Below are 20,956 nucleotides of genomic sequence, written 5' to 3' on the forward strand. Positions count from 1 at the left end.
GAAAGAATGAGAAATTAACCCACTGGTTCTGGTTCAGGTAACAGGCACACCACTTGGGGGAGGGCTGGTAAAGTGAATCCATGTATATTTCAAAAGAGGTAGGCGCCACTTGCTGAGTTCATTGGCCACAAAACAGCTGGAATGATATTTCTGTATTTTCAGTTGGACTCTGTTTTGGTCATATCAACCTTGGATTTGTAATCTGTCTGTCAAAGTGGGAAATTATACTGATTTCTTGTAAGCTGAAGTTCTAAAAAGAGAAAAATGTTGACTGTATCCACCTTTTCCCCCTACTCTGGTGACAGAAAAGGTGCTTACACCCCATACTAGCAAAATGCTGACAGACTCCTCTGTCTTCATCTTTTTATGGGTTGCAGTTTGATTTTTGAACATACATGTCATTTATTTATTTAGATTGCCTAGTTATTCTACTGGCTGAAAAAAATCTTTAAATGTGAAGACCATTTACCTAAACATTTTGAAATAGGGCTTACTTTTCACTTTTGTGTTAACGAATTTAGGTAGTGTTAAAATTCATTAGCACTGAGGACACACTTCATTTTTCTTTGACTTTAAAATATCAACACTGAACATCACTTCTGTTCTGCTTCTGTGGGGAAAAGTGCCACAATAACAAAATAGGGTGATGCAAAATACATTCCAAAATAGATGCTCCGGGGATGCATCAAGCACGGCGCTGCTTGCTGATCGAGCGAAGGGACTGTCCAGCTGGGGTCCCTTGGTTTGCTCAGCCCAGAGCAGAGCAGGCTGAGGGGAGGCCTCATGGCAGCCTGCAGCTCCCTCACGAGGGGAGCGGAGGGGCAGGCGCCGAGCTCTGCTCTCTGGGGACAGCGACAGGACCCGAGGGAACAACGGCATGGAGCTGGGACAGGGGAGGGTCAGGCTGGGTGTTAGGGAAAGGTTCTGCACCCAGAGGGTGGTTGGGCACTGGGACAGGCTCCCCAGGGTGGTGGTCACAGCACCAAGCCTGCTGGAGTTCAAGAAGTGTTTGGACAACGCCCTCCGACACATGGTCTGATTTTTGGGTGGTCCTGTGTGGAGCCTGGAGTTGGACTCGATTATCCTTGTGGGTCCCTTCCAACTCAGTATACTCTATGGTTCTGTGATTCTGTGAGATTAAGGTTGATGGTTTGTTGGTTTGTTTCTTTGTTTGTTGGGGGCATTGTTTGTTTTTCCCTAGAAAGAACGCTCCCCTGAAAACTGTTCTTGATTTCATCTTTTATGACTTTATGTAGACTAACAGGACTTTCAAGCAGCAGTAGCTGATTATATAATTTTTGCTGAGTTCTTTTGTAGTCTGCAATTTTCAGCCTTCAAGAATGTGCCAAGAATTCCTTTTCATGCAAAATCAATGTAGATGCAGTAAACCAGTTAATAATTCATAAGACGTAAATGTCAAAGATAGTGTTTGTGTTACCAGATGAGTCACTTAGAGCTTGTCTGTCTTGGAAAGTTATGGCATCATAGTCGGAGGACTGAACTTAAAGTGCTGCAATTTTTAGAAGTATGACTCTAGGATGGATAGATTTCCTCCTGTCAGTATAGGAGTAGCTTTTCGAGTAGCTTTGCCACTTAATTGATATTGTTTGGAAAAAGATCTGAGGACAGCAAATGAAGCACCGTCCTTTCCACTGGAATCAGAGTATTTGCACAGAACTGTTCATGGCATTAGAGATGACCAGTTGGTATATTCTTCTCAACTAATTCACTGGCTGAATTTGTTCTTCTGTAGGAATGCTATTTTTGACGCTGAAACAGAGTTAGTTAAAGGTCGGTATTGCTCCAGTTGAAGTAATAGGAGATTTTAGTACTTAGGAGCAGGTCTTAACTGAGTTTTCTGCTGGTTGCTTCATCCCATTTCTTGCTTTGGCCAAGAAAGAAAGGATTTGATTTTACTTCCTACAGTTATTAAAGGAAGTAAGAACTCTTAAAACAGCTCCAGCATGAGGAAGGTTCAGTGATATGCAAATATTTTTTAGGAACCAAAAAGTTTGAATGTAGAAATGTACTTTCAAATGCAGAATAAGCATATGTGCACATGGTTGACTGACTAGAATGGAGTCTAATCCAGGGAGCCTTGTGCTAACATTAAAAAATAGAAGTTTGTCTTTCAGGAAGAATGGCTGGATCTTACGGTACTCACATGGTCTCTATTATTTATGTTCTAAATTTGTTTCTAAAATAGGACTATTTGTTTCTTAGACTGAGGGGAAATCTCCTTCCCTTTCCACAGAAGTGCTGAAAAACATTTTACTATATATTAGGCAGATTCATTGCTGTCAGAATGTGACTCTGTTGCAGGCAGTAGGTATAATATGCTGTTCATCTTGCCTGTCTTAAGTATAGACAGGGAAAATGTGAATTTCTGGAGGAGAGGAAGACTCAGTTATTGAAAAAAGACACAAGCTTAGAAACTTGTGAAATAGGTAATGTAGATCTTTAACTTTTGTTTTCATGCAGAAAACCTTTTCCTCTGTTAGTTTTGACCAGTTTGTCTTGCCTCTGTAAACAGCTACAAAGGGCACGTGGCAGCAAAAGTTAAGCTTTGCATGGTAGGAACTGGATTCTCTTATTAAAGTAAGAACCACAAATACCTGATATCAAAAGGCAGATAACTTCACTTTATTTTGCAATGTCTTAGTTCAAAATAATTTCATTTTGGAACCTGTGATTTTCACAATTGTGAAATCTCTCCGCAAAGGTCTGGTTGGCTTGTTTCAAAATGGCTGCATTTTGATAGCAAAAAAAAAAAAAAAAAAAACACAAAAAACCCAACCTGTGATAATTGAAATAGGTTGTAGAGCTTTTGGTGTTCTCTTCAGAGTACTGTAGTTTTTATTTAACTGTAAAGATGGGTGGGAGTAAGATTTCCTGAAATGAAGATGAATGAGGATGAAAGAGTAGGAAAGTTCTCAGCAGAAAGCCACAAAACCAGAACAGAGGCAAATTCTGTGCTCATGTTTGTATGGATAACTCTGACTATCAGAGCCAGGAGAAATGGCAGGCATTGGTGAATGAAGCTGCCACTTTGTATTTTCTGCTCCATTAGTGCACTGTATCCAGGGTCCTCAATTCCTGATCTGGACACTATGACAGTATGTGTTGCTCCAGCACAGGAGACAAGACGGCCAGCATTCCCAAAACACACAGAACCTCAATAAAACCAGTGGTTAAAGAGGTCAATGTGGATTTAACTGTGTCCATCCGTGTACATAGAATCGAACATGACTAAGGAAGGAAAAGCCGACATTATTTCTGTGATGATAAGCCCATCTGTTGCAAATTTCCTGTCTCATTGGGGAGAAAGAATAAGGAAAAGGGAAAAGAGTCAGCTGGTCTAACTTGTGAACAATCTTTTAACAAAAGCTTCCAGACAGTGTCTGGAAAATAAGCCACTTGTGACTCGGGTGCTTGTTCCTTCCCATAGTTTGAGCTTGGTTAGCAAACAGGGTGGCAGTCCTTAAGTATGTGAAAATTTTCCTCAGTGTCGACTGCCAAACACTCTGCAAGCTTGTGATGAACAAAGTGCCTATTTGAAATCTTTTACTCATTCTAACAGGTAACAATGAAGTTCAGAAGTGTTCTGGGCAGAAGCTGAACTCTGCATTAGCATATTCCTGCATCTCTGTGAAATGCCGTGGCATCTGTGCTGGGTCCGCTGGTACAGCCAGTGACGGAATGTACCTGGATAAGTTGCGAAGGTGAAATGAAGTGTTTAGTTTGCTAGCTATACTGCTGCATGGCTTCATGTGATTCAAGACAAGACAGTCTCAGTTTTTCTTGCTTCTTCCTAACCCTGACATAGGGAGAAAACTGTGTTATTTTAATGCAAAGAAGTGCTGGTGCAACTCTAAGACAAAAGTTGTAGAGTGTCTTTAGAAAATGAGTTATCCTTCTGTTCTGTGCTGATAAGTGCGTAGCAAAAATGACTGAATTCTTTTGCCTCCTTGCTCATATTCCAGTTTAATCGCTGGACGTATGAGGGGTTGTGATGCTGAGGTCTAGAAAGCCTCAGTTCCAGGAGCTAGGGTTTTGTGTTTCTTGATGCACATCGCCAATGTACTGGCCAAGAAAGCAGCTGGGCATGCTTGGGTTCAGTTTCTGATTGATACCTACGAGTACTACTGCAGAATACATTTTAATAATAAAATTAATTCCTAAGTTAAAAACAAATTAGAATGTAGGTGGTCTTAAATCTAAAAATATCTGCCATTGTACAGGAGAAAATTCAGTGCTGTCTCATTTCTTTTGCTGTAATTATGGGCTCTGTAAAGGTGATTACTGATTTACTCCTCTCATCTTGAGAACAAGACCACTTCCAAAATCATACATTAAAATCAGGTATGTGGGATTTGTAGCAACTTTTATAAAAAACAGACAGTCTTCCCGAGCAGATTTGGAAAGTTCTCTAGAGACATGCTGCCATGGTGCTGTTGTATCTTGTTCACTTAAATTCTGTGAAGGACATTTTTTCTCTCTTCTCATTTAGGGCGCTGGAGAATTGAAAATTTAATGAAGCTGCAATAAAACAGGCTATTCTAGTGCCATATTTTGCTCATTTGTGTTTGCAGATTAACTATGCTTGTGTCCAGGGGAACTTCTTCATCTACATGGATTTAAGCAGATTCACTGCTGTAGACTTCTTTTCCCAGATTTCCTCCCATTATTTCTTTCAAACATTTGTAAAATATTATTACTGAGAATTGTATTTCCTTTAATTGCTTAATTCATTTTCTTGCAATAAAATTAAATTTAAGAAGGTAAATTAAACATCTGGGAGAGAAGCCACACATATCAAATGAGTTTTGTTGTTAAAGAATGAAGACCAGATCAGGAGCGTGAGAAACAATCCTGTGCCGTGTCCGAGCCAGTGGCAAAGCCTCCTTTAATCCTAGAGCTTTCGAGAGGGTGCGAAGGAGCAGGTGGCAGTGGGCCAGCAAGACGGGAGAGTGGGAACAGGCCTTGCCTTTGTTTGCTGTGCTTTGGAAAGTTTATTAGCACTACACTGTTGCAGAAGAGCTTATGAGGAAGGCTATGACTCCGTTATTGGGTTTTCTGTTCTCTAGTGCACCATCATGCAAGTAGTCATGGTAAGACAGCATACTGTGGCTGTATCTCTATAAGAAGTCAGCAGATAGCTTGGGGTGCCTGTTTTCTGGCTTAAGGTCTCTGCTGTTGCCCTAGAGAGTAACTGTGGTTTTGTGGTTATAAATGTAGGACATGCAGTGTTGAAACAGCATGGATGAGATAATGCCACCTTGCCCCACAGTATTCCTAGCTGAGAGTTAGGAATGCTTCGAAGTGTTGTTGCCCCTTTTTCAGTTGCATGGGCTGCCCTTGGAGGTTACCTTCTGTACACTGAAGAAAAGAGTGGCAGCCATTTCTGGCTGCCCTGTGCTCAGCTGTGGGCAGCGTTGAGGGAAGGAGACAGGGACTTGGTCCTGACCTATCATAGACAAACCCACCTCCCAGGCTCAAAAGCCCAGGGATGAGTGGGGAGAAAAACAAGAAACAAAAAAGAAACCAAAATATAATTAGAGCAACTTTATTTCCTGCTGCAACTCTCACCAGCCTCAGCCAACAGGGAAAACTTCTCTGCAGTGCACTATTCTGCACCCGTTTCCCTTCCCAAGTGATCCATTTCATCCAGGTCTCTGCTGCAAAGTGACCAGCAGGGAGAGAAGAGCTGCTTTTGTCTCTTTCTCAGTGCCATCCTTTGACATTTAAAGAATTTCTGGCAGGGTTTGTGGACCTGGTTTCCTCTACAACCATTTCAGTGTCACAAAGGAGCTGCAACTTAAGAGAAGCAATTAATTCATTGCGTCCCCTTGGCTCTTCTGAAAAAGTGTGTTTGGTTTGCAGGCTGGAAAGGTTGGAGTTTGTTCTGATACGTTATTTATTATTAAAAAGCAAGAGTTCTGTCTTTAACAACTGCTCTAAGTTATAAAACAGCATAGTATGGCTATTAATTTTTAAATACTATATTTAAAAGATAAATCAGTTCACAAAAGCAGAAGGCGATGTAATTTCAAAGAGCTTGGGAGCAAACAATGCATACTGAAAACTTTCAGAAATGTTGCCATAATTTTGTCTCTTAAGACTTGGAAGTGAACAATGGAGTTGACCAGGTAGGTGGGAGATGATCACTAGTGTTTGTGCTATATACCTTTACTCAGTAGCAAAACAGATGTTTTGCTGACTATTCTGCTGATTAGGGTTATTTTGCGTATTTTATTTCAAGTGTTCAGCAGTCACTTTTAGCAGAACTTTTTTTTTGAATTATGTTTTTTTTTCAGCGTATAATCCCAAACATTAAGAAATCATTACAGAATCAAGACATCTGAAAATTAATAGTGCTAAATTAATAGTGCTGTCTTCTATCTTTTCTTTTCTATATTCCCCTGATTTCAGGGTTTAAGTTTTCAGTTCTTTTAAGGGCAAAAGATTTTCATATAATCATATGATTATAAGACTTAAGACTTTTGAGGCAGATGACAGCTTTTGCAAAGACCTGGCAATAATTCCTTTGAGTCATTTTGTCTTCTAGCAACCTGTCTCCTCTGGGAGCTGTTCTAGTTCAGAATGTATGCCAGATCTTTGACTGTGAGCCATGGTTATACCCCTCCCTCTTGGTTTCTTTCATATTGAGTGATATATCAGCTGATCTGAAATTCCGAGGCTATGTCTGTGTTGGAAAGTCACACAGTGCAATAGGCACGGGTCTGCAGAACAGAACAACCGGTGCAGATGACCCAGTGTTACCCAGCAGAGGTCACAGTTTGGGCATATTGATGAGACAGAAGTAATGCAAAAGAGGGAGGGGAACTCACAGCAAAGCTTGCACTGCCACTGGGCATCCCTTAGGAGTATCTACAGCCCAGCTTGTATCTAGGTGTACAGAAAAGGAGTGATTAAACATCCTTTACTTCTTAGGCCAACTAAGGCAGGTATCAGTGCTCACGCATCTGCCAGACCTGTGACACTGAAAGATCAATTGAAAGCCAGTGAAAAGACTCTGTGAATTCTTGATCTCTTGGTGTGCCAGGAAGGATTGCTATTGTAAATATGGCCCTAAGGACAACTGTCTGTATCCTGACTTTTACTCCTGTTACATATCTCTTTGTTTATCTCTGTTTGGAGCCATTGCACTTATGCAACCACAGTATTTGCCCAGTGAGTACAGTGGAGTATGATCTTGCTGTATGCTGCTCTGGCTGCAGAGGGCTGGTATGTAATTCGTGATTTGCTAAATTGCTCAAATGTACAATATTAGTGGGCAATAATACTGCCATTCCTGTCTCTTGCCAGTGGTTTGAAATATATTGCTTTAAAAATGAGGGTTTTCAGCCAGAGGTAGGCCTACTATTTCTCCGTGAGATGTCAGGTGAGATTTTGCCATTGATGAAGTATTCAGTGGGGTTGGAAGACCTGGTGGATTTAATCTACGCTAGATAGGCAAAGTTCCTTCTGGAACAGGAGTATCTTAGGTAAGTATAGGAAGTCCCTGGACTACACGTCCCTCTGAGGAGTGGAGAGCCTGCCTCTCTTAGAAGCTATGTAGCTCTTAGGACCCTTATAAATACATTACTTGCATTTGCTTTTTTCATCTACAAATGTGTTTGTTTTTATACCAGTTCTACTGCATACATACTCATTGTCTTCCCAGCTAATTCCACCTCTGCGTGCTCTGCGGAAATGCCTGTGAGTCAGTCTTTGCTTCTCTGCATTTAGAGATAGATTTAAAATTCTGGGATCCAATTAGTGTCTCCCTGTAGTCATGCAAGCCTTTTTGATTTCAAGTTCCTCTACTTCACTTGTCCTTGTGGAACTAGCAGTGAAATTACTGCAGTACATCCCCTGTTTGTAGAACTTTATATGATTATGTATCAAGCGCTCCCAGCCATGAGGATGAGCACATTATTTATACATATTCAAGTTTACCGATGACACCAAGCTGTGTGGAGCTGTGTGGTGCGGTCAGCATGCTGGAGGGAAGGGATGCCATCCAGAGGGACCTTGACAGGACTGAGAGGTGGGCCTGTGCGAACCTCATGAGGTTCAACAAGGCCAAATGCAAGGTCCTGCACCTGGGCCAGGGCAATCCCAAGCACAGATACAGTCTGGGTGGATAATGGGTTGAAAGCAGACCTGAGGAGAAGAATGTGGGGGTGTTGATTGATGAGAAGCTCAACATGAGCTGGCAATGTGTGCCTGCGACCCAGAAAGCCAGCGTATCCTGGACTGCATCAAAAGGGCAAGGGAGGTGATTCTTTCCCTCTTCTCTGCTCTCATGAAACCCTACCTGGAGTACTGCATTCAGCTCCGGGACCCCCACTGCAAGGAGATGGACCTGTTGGAGTGAGTCCAGAGGAGGGCCACAAAGATGATCAGAGGGCTGGAGCACATCTCCTATGAAGACAGACTGAGGGAGTTGGGGTTGTTCAGCCTGGAGAAGAACAGGCTCTGGGGAGACCCTAGAGGCCTTCCAGTACCTAAAGGGGGCCTACAAGAAAGCTGGGGAGGGACTGTTTGTCAGGGGGTGGAGTGATAGGACAGGGGGGAATGGCTTTAAACTAAAAGTGGGGAGATTTAGATAAGATGTTAGGAAGAAATTCTTCACTCAGAGGGTGGTGAGTCACTGGCACAGGTTGCCCAGAGAAGCTGTGGATGCCCCATCTCTGGAGGTGCTCAAGGCCAGGTTGGATGGGGCTTTGAGCAACGTGGTCTGGTGGGAGGTGTCCCTGCCCATGGCAGGGGGTTGGAACTGGATGGTCTTTAAAGTCCCTTCCAACCAGACCATTCTGTGATTCCATGATTATACTTAGACAAAAGAGATACATCCTTTTGTGTATGTTTTGAATTTTTCATGTGCAGCATAGGGGATCTTTAGATATATATATCCCATCTCTGGCAATCTGCAGACTGCAAATTGAGCAGACTTTAGAATGAAGAGGTAGGTCAGGGAAAATCTCAAGCTACTGCCACTATCTGACCATCACAAAATATCTGAGATGTAATGCATTATTCAGATATTTAGCGAAAGAGTGGTGCTTCCTTTGTAAATGTGTCCACTGCAAACACAAAAAGAAAAAGTGTGGATAGTGACAGAAAGGACGTTAGCAGGCTTTTTAGAGCAGATTTAAGGAGAACATTATCCTATTACAAATTAAGGGATGAAAATGGCTTCTGCAGTGGTGATTAATATTTTATGTCGCATATCCAAGTTGTTAATTATGGCCATATAATGAGACAAGCAGTGTTATTTTGGTATAGCATAGACAACTGTGAACATTTTAAAATCATGAAGTGTGCCATTATAATAGCAAGAGGTTGCATTAAAAAATTAAAAAAAAATACTTTTGGACTTATTTTGTATTACTCTTGATTTGATCCTAAACATTTTCATGTTTAAAAACCTTACAAGAAAGCTTACTTCAGAAGTGTATGAAGCAGGTATTTCCAAACCATCATTTGCATCCAGGATCTGGAGCTTTTAGGAAAATACTAAATAAAATTGCAAGATTTTAAAGTAACGGAAGCTCAGAACTTACAATAAACTAAATTCCCCCATAGTGTAAGTATAGTGTATGGCCTTTTCTTTCCATTGTTGTTGTTGGGATAATACTCTTCCAAATCTAAACAGGTTTTGCTTTGCTGGGAAAAAATGATGGATAGTGGATGCCTTAACTAAGTGTTACACAACCCTCACATGGCATACTACATTTTTTACTATTTATCTTTACACCAGCAATGCGTGAAACTTCTTTAACCAATCCTTACAACCGTCATGAAAATTCTTGCTGGGTCTTCTTGCTTTAGTTCTCATCTCCTCCAGTTCTCCTTTGTGCATTGATTCACCATGTGTACAACTACAGTGGTGACTCATTTATGCTGGGTGATATAATGACCCCAGTGGAGTAGTTCTATAAAAACAGCAGGATTGCAACTCAGTTTTGCACAGAGTAGAGGGAGTCAGCTCCAGGTAAATTTCACAAAATGAGCTCTGTGTGCTAGAGATCCTGCCCATAGGATGCTGTTCAGTGGCAGTGGGAAAGGAAAGCTCTACCTGAATGAGGATTACTGTACCAATATGCAAATATTAGTATACTCATAATGTGATTGTTGTATTAACAGTACCATCATGACAAGCTATAAAGTCAATAAAGCCACTATAAATCCCATTCAAGTAAAACAAACTACAGAAGAAAAATGGCTTTGCCACTTCTTTGCAAATGGCTTCTCTTGGCACTGCAGGTCTTGTTCTCGGTCCACTTCTCTTGGCCTGCAGGTTGGGAGTCAAGTGAGTTCCCAGTCAATGCTGAGATAACTGCACTGGGGCAAATGCTGTCTAGATCTGCCTGGGATGGTGTGTGTGAAAATGAAAGGACACCAGGGTGGTTGTTCAGTATCACTCACACTGACCACAGAGTCCAAAGCAGTAATGATCTGTGGCTAGCCTGGGAGGCAGGCCAGGATGCAGAAAGCCACACAGGGACAGGGTGCTTCTTAGAGGTCAACCCAAATCTCCAGATTCTCTGAGGATGCAGGGCCTGGTTTGCAGGCACTGTACAGATCCTGAAAATGTGATGCTTCTTGAAACATTCAGTTGTACTTTCAGATCCTTTATTTAGGCTCAAAGTTTTGGTTTAAGACTATGAGGACGGATTCTGATGTGTTGAAGTAAACAGGGGCTTGTGATAGATAGAAAGGTAGGTAGGTAGATAGATAGATAGATAGATAGATAGATGTAACATATGAAACATTTTTGTGTAGATAGTTTCTGTAACTTACTTCATTCCAACTACTGAAGCTGCATGGAAATTTGTAAGCTCTTAAAATCGTAATGCTTAGTATTACATTATAATTTATTATAGGTTTCTTGCTTTGCATTTTGGGGAAGAAAATAGATTATTTTTCTACTTCAGGTCCTGCACAGTGATTTTTTTTTTGAACCTGAATTCTCAAATAAATTGTTCTTTGAGCTACTCCTGGTGTATTGAAGAATATTGAAAACACAAATGCTGTAAAAGTCTGGTGTGGACATAAATAATATACCCAGGGATGATGCCAGCTACTGTGGTGATAGTGTGAAAAGCTGTCTGTAGTTCTAAGGTAAGAGGCAAGTCAAACTGTGAGAGTTATGGCATCTTCTTTTACAAGTAAACAATATTTGAACACCAATTAGAGCCCAGTTTGGCTTGTGATACACTGAAAGTGGAAATACTCACTTGGGAATAAGAATTCACTGTATGAGTAAATGAAGTAAAAGGAGATACATGCTGCTTTGTACCTTGCAATAACCTCTTTCTATTTTCCTTCCTGATTCTCACTGATAAGTTCCAAATCTAGTATTTCTGTGGTGAGGCTGCTGGTCTTAATGCTGCCTCAGTCAGTAAAGTCAGTTTAGATTCAGATGACTGAGTGTTGGTTCCTCAGCATCAGGGATGCAAGTCGTAGCAGAGTTACTGTTGCAGGAAAAAAAAGCAGAAGGCTTTTGTGAAGCATCACTCTGGAAAACACTGTATTCAGGAAAAAAAAACAAACAACAGGTTTTAGATGAGCACAGCAGTGAAGATTAGTGGGGGAGTCTGGTAGAAGCAGCCTCACGGGTGTTTTAAATCAAATAAGAGTATTTATTATACTTTTTTTCAGGCCTCCTGTGAAAACTCTCTAGTTGTGCGCGTATGAAAGGGGATTTAATTTTCCTAAGTAAGGGATATTAATTCCTTTCACTTAAATAATGGCTTTTTCATTGGAAGAGGAAAAAAGAACTCTTGAACATTTAAGTTTCCATTGTAAGTAGTCTAAGAGGGAAAAACACAAATGTTCAAACCACAAATGCCGGGGTTAAAAAATACATGTTTTTAGAATTGGTCTGAGGGAGGAAAAATGCTGATGCATGTTTCCAGATGGAGATGCAGTCTGTATAATATAGGCTGAAACAGCACAATAATCCCCTTAATGTTCATGTAAAAAAACTTTAGAAAATGTTGATAATTGCTTAGTTAAGAAATTATTCATGCATGGTAATATATGAATATGTTTGACTGTACTGTCCAGATGATAGTAGCAACCATTGGTGTTTTAGTCTCATTTTGTGCAGATGAAAGCATCTTTGTCACATGACGATGCCTAAAGTTCTGACACATCTCAGGATCTGACGCATTTTGTAATGTTCATTACAAAAGTGCCACAGCACAACAAAGCCATAGTAACTATTGTATTGCGTGCTTTTAGTCTGCAGCAAGCACAAATGCAACTTCTCCCGCTATATTTAGAGTTGGTGCAGCCTCGCCTTGAATGCTATGTGCAGGTCTGTTCCCCACAGCACAAAAAGGGTGTTCAGGTACTTGAAGGCACCCATAGGAGGGCAGCAGGGCCGGCAGGAGGGCTGGAGGGCATGCCCCGAGAGGAGAGGCTGCGCACACTCGGGCTGTCCGGCCTGGAGAAGAAGAGGCCGAGAGGCGACCCCACGGCTCCCTGCAGCTCCCTGAGGAGGGGAAGCAGCAGGGAGGTGCCGCTCTCTGCTCCTGGTCACCCATGGCAGGGTGCACGGGCACGGCACAGAGCTGCACCAGGGGAGGGCCAGGCTGGGCCTTAGGGAACATTTCTGTGCCGTGGGGGTGGTCAGGCACTGGGACAGGCTTCCTAGCCATGTGGTTGGTGCCCTCTGCCTCTCGGTGTTCACGAGGCATTTGGACAATGCCCTCAGTAACATGCTTTGGCTTTTGGACAGCCCTGAGGAGGTCAAGCAGTTGGACTCCGTGGTCTTTGAGGGTTCCTTCCAACTGAACTACTCTATTCTGTTCTGTTCTGTTCTGTTCTGTTCTATTCTTTAGTAAATAATTTTAAACTCCTTTTGAGTGTTAACCTTTGCAGAGTCAAGCACTATCAAAAGGATTATTCACTGTTGAAGGATTTCAAGCTTATTGTCTCTTTTTTTTTTTCTTCCCAAAAATATATATATATTGCTACATAGGCCATCTGAAGAAATCTGATTTGTATGGAAGATTCAAGATAATTGTGTTTTGTAGGAACAACATATCTGATCAAAACAAAAGAGAAACAACTAGGAGGATGTTGTAGAAGTTCAACATCATTAAAAAAAAAACCCACACAGTGTTGCCATTTAACTTTATACAGAAATATCCATTTCTATATAAATTTCATGTTCAAAATACTGAAATCTTGGTACATGTGCTTCAGATGTAGCTACTTGCTATGCACAGTAGATGAATTACTGGTGAACTAAGGGTTAAATGAGTTCGGATTTATCACACTCTATAGCTGGAGAACGAAGTTTACTACATTTGTCAAGAGTGTTTTCAAATGAGACAGTAAAAATAGATACATTGATTTGTTGGCTTTATGGATGAGGCTACGTAAATACATTTATTTTGAGCTTTGGCAATTCAGGAATCACAGAAGATACTCAGCTGAAAGCCAGTACTGACCTGAAATTAATATCAGAATGTTAATGATGCCTGTCTGTTGGATGTTACAAGGTCACATTTCTTTTCAGCATTCTCAGAACACTGCTGATTTGAAAACTGAGTCTTCCACTGCTCTTTCCTTTGTGCTTATTTGTGCAGAGACCAGTGACATTGGAACAGTGATGCCTGTTTTGGCTCAGAGCACTTTTAGTCAAGTTTGTGGTTTCCAGCATAGGGCGAGCTATGTGGCAGTGTCCGAGAGCATAATGCTCCTTTGTGACCTCCCCTTTAGGGGAAGCTGCCTATATTCTCAGCTCTTGCTTTTGTTTTATTTCAGCCTAAGGAAAATCTGTCTGGGGGGAATTTTGTCTGCTCTTACATTTCTTCCACCAGAACAATTTTTTCCATTCAGAAGTATCTTAAATGTCTACTGCAAGATAGAGACTGAAAGAAATGGTCTTATATTTCTGTGTTCTCTTTCCTGTGTAACTCTCTTGACATTGGTCTTGCACAGTTACTGAAAAAAAAAATATATCCAAATTTGCAGGAACTAACAACACTTGCAAAGAAAGAAAATAAATTCAGACTTTTGGGGAAGTCTGTCTTGGCTTACAAACATTGCAGTAAGCTGTTGGAATACAAATCTGATTCTGTTTGTGTAGCCAGTTTCATGGTGTGTGAAGACAAAAGCATACATGAAAGTATGGTTTTGCAGAACTAAGAACACAGAATCCATAAAATCATAGAATGGTTAGGGCTGGAAGGGACCCTGAAGGCCATCTAATTTCACCCGCCTGCTATGGGCAGGGACACCTTTCACTAGAAGGAAGGTTCAACTTCCTTGCCCAAAGCCCCATCCAGCCTGGCCTTGAACACCACCAAGGGGGTGTTCACATCCACATTCACAGCTTCTCTGGGCAGCTTGTTCCAGTGCCTCACCACCCTCACATTGCAGAATTTCTTTCTAATGTCTAATCTAAATCTACCTTTTTCTAGTTTGAAGCCATTCACCCTTGTCCTATCACCACACTCCTTGACAAGGAGTCCCTCCCCAGCTTTCCTGTAGGCCCCGTTTAGGTACCAGGCGGCTGCTCTAAGGTCTTCATGGAGCCTTCTCTTCTCTAGGATTAGCAGCTCCAACTCAGTCTGCCTTCACAGGAGAGGTGCTCCGGCCCTCTGACAACATTTGTGGCCCTCCTCTGGACATGCTGTAATAGGCGCACATCTTTCTTGTGCTGGTGGCCCCTGAGCTGAACGCAGTACTCCAGGTGAGGTCTATGACATCAGCTTGTCTCTGAAAACATGTAATAGTAACCTTGATGAAATAAGCTGGTCGTGGTAACAGTATGTAGTATTAGTATTGCCATTTTAGATTAATTCTTGCCGTGGTGAAGTCCAGCGAAATTTAATAGGAACCAGAATTCCTTCTATCAACTTGGCATTCACTGTTCAGTTCTTCAGTCTTTTTATAGTACCTTCTGTAGAGCTAATTTTCACTTTTGATGGAGTCATAAATTCTCATAAACCAAGTACTTGGATGAATTGTTTAATTTTAACAACAAAACAGGCCAACTCAGCTAATTTGTACTGTTGAACTAGTGGAAAATAGTCATCATTTTCATCAGAAGATTAAAAAAAAAAAGATTAATTTTTCACTACAAGATTTATTTTTTAAAAATAGCACCATTGGTTGTCTACAAAATGATCTATGTTTCCAAAGATGACAAACACTTGTTTCAGTGGGAAAAACGAGAGCTTCGTCCAAGTGCTTCTGGGTTTAATTTTTACTTTTGCAGACTAAACAGGGAACAGAATTGAAACAAAAATTTGCTTAATTGTTTATCCTTTGTTTCTTGTCTGGAATGTGATCACAGGGAGAGGAAGCTAGGAAGAACATTGTCATAGCCAGACCAAAGGCTTGTCAGAGTTCAAATAACAGCAGTGTGGTTTAGCTTTTAGCATCTTTCACTAGGAAGGAGGTGAAACTGCTGTAACAGCAAAGGGAATAGGCTATTGAGTGCTTGTGTTTTATGTACTGTCCCCAGAGCAGTGATGCATTGGATGTATAACCTGGAATTTCTTTGCTGAAAGTCTACAGTGATGTTTAAGGCAAGTTAATGGTAAGAGTGATCTGACATTCTAGGACCTGCTAAATCACTTTGACAGAGATAAGTTGTCATTAGGACTTAAAAAGTACTTAGAGCCAGGAATGGTGTGCTGCTGGAATAGATTTTACACTGTTGATGGGTTGAAGTGGAAGGAGAAAGCAGTGAGAATTTCTTACTTGTGGAAGTCCTGTGCTCACGCACGCTATGCAAGCTATCGGAACAGGTTTTTGTAGGTGGCCCTGAGAAAGGTGTTCATTTGGCTCAGCATGATCGTGTATGGTACCTTAGAATAATTTATACTTAAGCTTGTGCTGTGATTCTGAAAGACTTTGAGTTATCAGCCCTCTTTGCTCATAAACTTAACTTCTTTTTTTGAGATGTCAGTAGTATGCTTGCTGTCGTTTCAGTATGTTCTTGGAACAAAGTAATCTGGGATCATCAGCTGACTTCTTGAAGGTCACAATAGCCAGGAAATTGAAGTGACTTTGTTTCTGTCATCTAGGACTGGGTCCCTTCTGTAGTTGAAAGCAGCGTGGAAAATTGCATTTGACTTGAGTGACAGGGAGATCAATCTTAAACTGAGTATGAAATGGTTAGAAATGAGGGAATTGTTGTTTCAATACCAGCTTTTCAGACATCGCATGGCGCAGTCTGTTTCTGTTGTAACTTGAGAGCCTGGTAACAGACACACCTTGTGGAGATCGGAATATCCACTGGTAGCTGGAAAATGGCTTAGTGACAAAGTTATTGAAGTGGCATTTTACCACATTAAAAATGTATCCTAGTGCGTTGCATAATCTCGGCGCTGAATGAAGGAGCTGCTAGTGCTTTGAATAGTGTTGTGTTTTGAGACTGCCTAAGAAGACCAATGGTATCATTAGTGTAAGCATATTGTTTGGTATTATTTTGCACTTAACTCTCACATCTGTGCAAAATAATAAAATATTAATAATACTTTGCTGTTCTGCCATGGCATTTTGGGGGTACAAAGTTTCTTATGCATGCAATTCCTTCACCTTCTCACTGTTAATAGCTTGGAAGCAGAAGCCCTTGAGATTTTACAGTCAGGTGAAGACTGGCTCCTGCAAGGATTCACCAAGGAAAATGGAGATCTCTGTGGTACTACCTTGCTCCTCATTGCACTTCTGGCTATAAATAAGTGCCCTTCCCATTCAAGACTATCTCTTAAAATGAAAACTTCACTTTTTCATTGTAAAGTAATCAATTCCATTTTTACATGCATATAAAAGTAGGAACAAAGTCTCACTTATTACAGTCTCAGTCAGAGACCCTGGCTCTGTTCCCTGCTTGATGGTGATTGCTATTGTGGCTGACTGTTCGGTGCTAAATGAGGAACATCCATGACTAAAAATGCAGGATGGTTCAGGTTAATCTTGGATCCCAATCCACTCTGGCTGGGGTTATGGCCAGTTTATATTCTACAGAGACAGAGGATAGAAAAGAACTGTCATTAGTGGAGCAGAGCTGAATCGTTATGTCCATCCCTGTGATAAAGAGTCATACTCTTTATCGGTAGTTAGTTCAAACCGGGATAATGGATGAAGTCCTCTGCTATTTTTCTAAGAGACCCAAGTCAATCAATATATGATGAGCTGTATTTAGAACATGCTTTTGCTGTAGAGGTTTTGTCCTCGTCCTCATCACCAAATAATCAAATACGCTGCTGGGGCTGCATCGGCTGCACAGGTTAACACCTTTTCTCCTGGTAGGACTGAAAGCAGCTGTGCCAAACTCTTTTATCCTTGTTCTTCAAAGAACTGCATTGGTTATTTTGCAGGGTTCTCTCTCCAGGCTGTAGAGTGGTCAGAGCAATACACCCACTTGAGAAGCGGTTATGGAGTTACGAAGCCCACCATTGAAGCTCGCAGCAGTGGGAGGCCCGAGGGAACCCAAGCCCAGGCAGGCTGCTGGCGGCTGAAGCACGGCCTGGGGCCAGGCCCTCATGCAGCACGTTTCAGTTACGGGAGCACGGTATCCGTGCTTTGCCCTGTGCCCAGCCCTCTTCCATTGATTTAAGAGCATTAGGTGCTTACGTAATGCTGTTATTACAGTGTCTCAAGATTTCATGTCTGAGGCCAACCGATCGGAGAAATTACGGTTTACTACGCCTTGTCAGACCTCCTTGCCCCCTACCCTCCTAAAGTGATTATTGCCAGCTAATAAAGCAGTACAACCTACTTGTGTTCCGTTTGCCTGATACAAAGTAAAGCTGTGTTTAGTCACAGGGACTGATAATCTGTATAGTTTATGTGTATGTTACATAACATCTCACGAATGCAGGCTGGGGGCTCATTTTGTCTTGTGCTGGCTCTTCACTGATAGGCAGGAAACATTTTGCTGCGGTGCTGTTGTCAGGACCCATATTTATGCATTTATTTAGAAATGGCTCTTCCTTTTCATGTGGCCTTTTATAAAGGATGTTATGGCCAACTCTTACCAGGATAAAGCATCTAGGAAAAGGTCTTTTTTTTTTTTTTTTTTTTCTGCTGTCTTGAAAAGGTGATACTGTGAAATAGTTGTCAATGTTCTGCCATTTGCTAAACTTTCACGTACCTTGGTGAGATTCGGATTTTGCCTGAAGCGCCTTACCTACTAGAATGTGGTGCTTCAGAGGTGGAATGTAATACCAGTGTTAATACTCTGAAAGATCAAAGAATCTGATATTATACTGCTATAATATAGCCAGTTACCAGTAGTCACAGAGAGCAAACTTTACTTTCCCACAGGATTATTTCCATTGAAGTCATAACCAATGATAGGGCTGTGGACCTCCTATAACTATTTATGGTTGATGGTGAATAAAATGTCAAAAGCTTCCAGATGTAGTATAAATTATATTATGTTCATCATGTTTTGACATAAAAACTTTTGATGTCTGTAATACTAACGTGCATTGGGAGAGCAAAATATTTAAGTGGATATGGGCTACTTATCTTTGAGGGCTTATCTTCAGGCTTTAACTGGTATAAATTTAACTGCTTATTTATATCATGGATATTCTTGCTGCCTTATAGAAGATTTTTTAGTTGTGGTTGTTTTGGAAAGCTAGGAATTTGTTACTTTAGTGATGCAAAGGCTGTTAAACATGTTGCATTTCTAGGGGAATGCCACTAGAGCTCAATCATGAAAATTAAGAATTTACTACAAAAAATCACTATCACACTGATTTAATTGATTCTCAAGTTCAGACCCAGAAACTAACCAATACTGGAAAGATTATTTGTTTCCATCCTTGAATATGCAGAAACTTTACAAGTCACAGTGTTGCACTGAAGTGATACTTTTAATTTTTCTTGGATACTTATGGCACACAGATTCTCAAGGTATTGACCTGTTTATTGATACTCTTAATACATTTCATAAACATGGAAATACATACTTTACAGATAAGATATTCCAAAAGTGACTGTTGCAATTGCGTGAAGAAATAAAAGATGAATAGTAAGTGAGTGGAGATTTGCCATTAGATAGGATTAGTCAGACACTCCAAACCTCGTTAATGTGTTCTACAAATAAATAAATCATAGACAGCAGTTGGATACTCTTGCAGCAGTTTTGGTCATTTTCATCTCTGCCTTGTCAAGAGTTTCTGAAGACATACCTTTGAAAAGATGAAGTCTATACCCTAAAATAGACTCTAGAAAAAATAAGTAGTGAGGTTATGTGTTAGCCACATGGGAAATTCTTGCAGTCAAATGTGAGTGATCAACAAATACATTTAACCATAAGCTGTCTTCAGATACTTCAACAGAATTTAGTATCACATTTATCATATCTGGATGGAAAAAAAAAATATCAGTAAAACCAGAAATTAATAAGTGGTTACTTTGTGCTAAAAAATAGGTAGAGATTTTGCCTTTGAGCCTACGTGGAATCATATCAAATCTATGCCATGTATTTTGAATGCATATTTTTCCAAAGATCCTATGGAAAATATGACAGAGAATCTTTTAGTGCCTTTGTTTATGTAGGTCAGTGTATAACCAACTGAGAATTTTCTCAGAAAATGAGTAGATCGAAATTGAGACAGTTGGAAAATGAAAGTAGGTAGACTGAGATAACTACACACACACTTGATTCACTGCACCACCTCCTATAAGGTATTTATGAGTTGAATAGTGAAAATGAATTTTGCTATTATCTGTAACAATAGTCCTTCTCCAGAGCCTTTCCCCCAGTACAAAGATTTTAGGCAGAAAATGACAAATCAATTGCACAGTAAAATACAGAACATGATTGTTCTCAAATAAGCTGAAAATTTCAAATACCTATGTTTATAATCTCTTCAGTTTATACTAATTTGGGGTGTTAGGAATAGTAGTTATTTTAAGGGGAAATAATTATTGTTTAGAAATGAAACGTCTCTCTCTCTCTCTCTCTTTTTTTTTTTTTTTAGAAAGAAAAAAGAAAAAAAAAAGAAAATAGCATTTTAGAAATATTTCCTTAATGTCTGGAAAAAAAAGCTGGACATTGCAACTGAGTTCATTAATAGCAGTGCTGGCTTCACTGGCATAACAGCATTTATCTTTTTGACTCAATGAGTAATCCTCAACCTAAATTGAACCCAGCTGTCTTAGCCTGTTATTTAACTGATGCAGCTTCTGGAATAAGCATGTGTTCAGCAGAAGCTTCCTGGAGATTATCCATTCCAGTGAACAGGACATTGTAAAACTCTGATATGTGTAACTGTACTGGAAGTATTCATTTGTAGTCTGATGATCTGGGCCAGATACCTAAAGTTGATTCAACTGCATTCTAATTTTGGTGTATTATGATTATGTCATTAGTCTTAAGACCTTTTCATTGCAGGTCATCTTAGAATTTTAATCAGTTTCTTGGAGGAAGTAAACATTCATGACTCTTTGTGAAGAAGATGAAAAGTGACAGAAATATTGGTCAGGATTTCTGAACCTTTAGCAAAGTTTATGCAAATCTATCCTTCTGAAACCAATGTTTACTTCTGAAATAATAATGTATGTTAATTTTCACGTCTCTGGGGCTAAATGAAATGAATAGTCCCCAGAAAACTGACATATTAAAGGATCTGTTACTGCTCTGGTTTTCTGTGTAAACTTGTATAAAAATGGCAAAACACCAGTAGCATCCATTCTGAAGGATTTCTCTGAAATGGTTTTAAATTAAACTATTGGTTCTGGGGAACTGGGGTGGTTTCAAACAGATGGCCAACTAAACTCCATGACGCTGCTGAAGAGGGGAGAAAATATGATGAAAAAGAGCTCAAACGTTGAGATGAGGACAGGAAGATTGCTCACCAATTACCATCATGGGCAAACAAACTTCATTTGTGAAAAATAATTAAAAAACTAAAAACTAAAACTAAAAGAACTAAAAGCAAACTAAAAACACCTTCCC

The 20,956-nt window shown here is 40.4% G+C and overlaps 1 protein-coding gene and 1 long non-coding RNA gene across 2 annotated transcripts in view; both read left to right on the plus strand.

Moving 5' to 3' along the window:
* The window catches only part of SH3GL2 (SH3 domain containing GRB2 like 2, endophilin A1), a 95,420-nt gene that overhangs the window by 6,525 nt on the left and 67,939 nt on the right, over positions 1 to 20,956 (plus strand). The window lies entirely within an intron of this gene.
* Positions 1,173 to 20,693, plus strand: LOC121061961. Its single transcript, XR_005815350.1, has 2 exons — positions 1,173 to 3,722; positions 20,393 to 20,693. It is a non-coding gene; the product is annotated as an uncharacterized LOC121061961 (long non-coding RNA).

Source organism: Cygnus olor, chromosome Z (genome assembly GCF_009769625.2).
Source record: "Cygnus olor isolate bCygOlo1 chromosome Z, bCygOlo1.pri.v2, whole genome shotgun sequence".
Classification (NCBI taxonomy): domain Eukaryota; kingdom Metazoa; phylum Chordata; class Aves; order Anseriformes; family Anatidae; genus Cygnus; species Cygnus olor.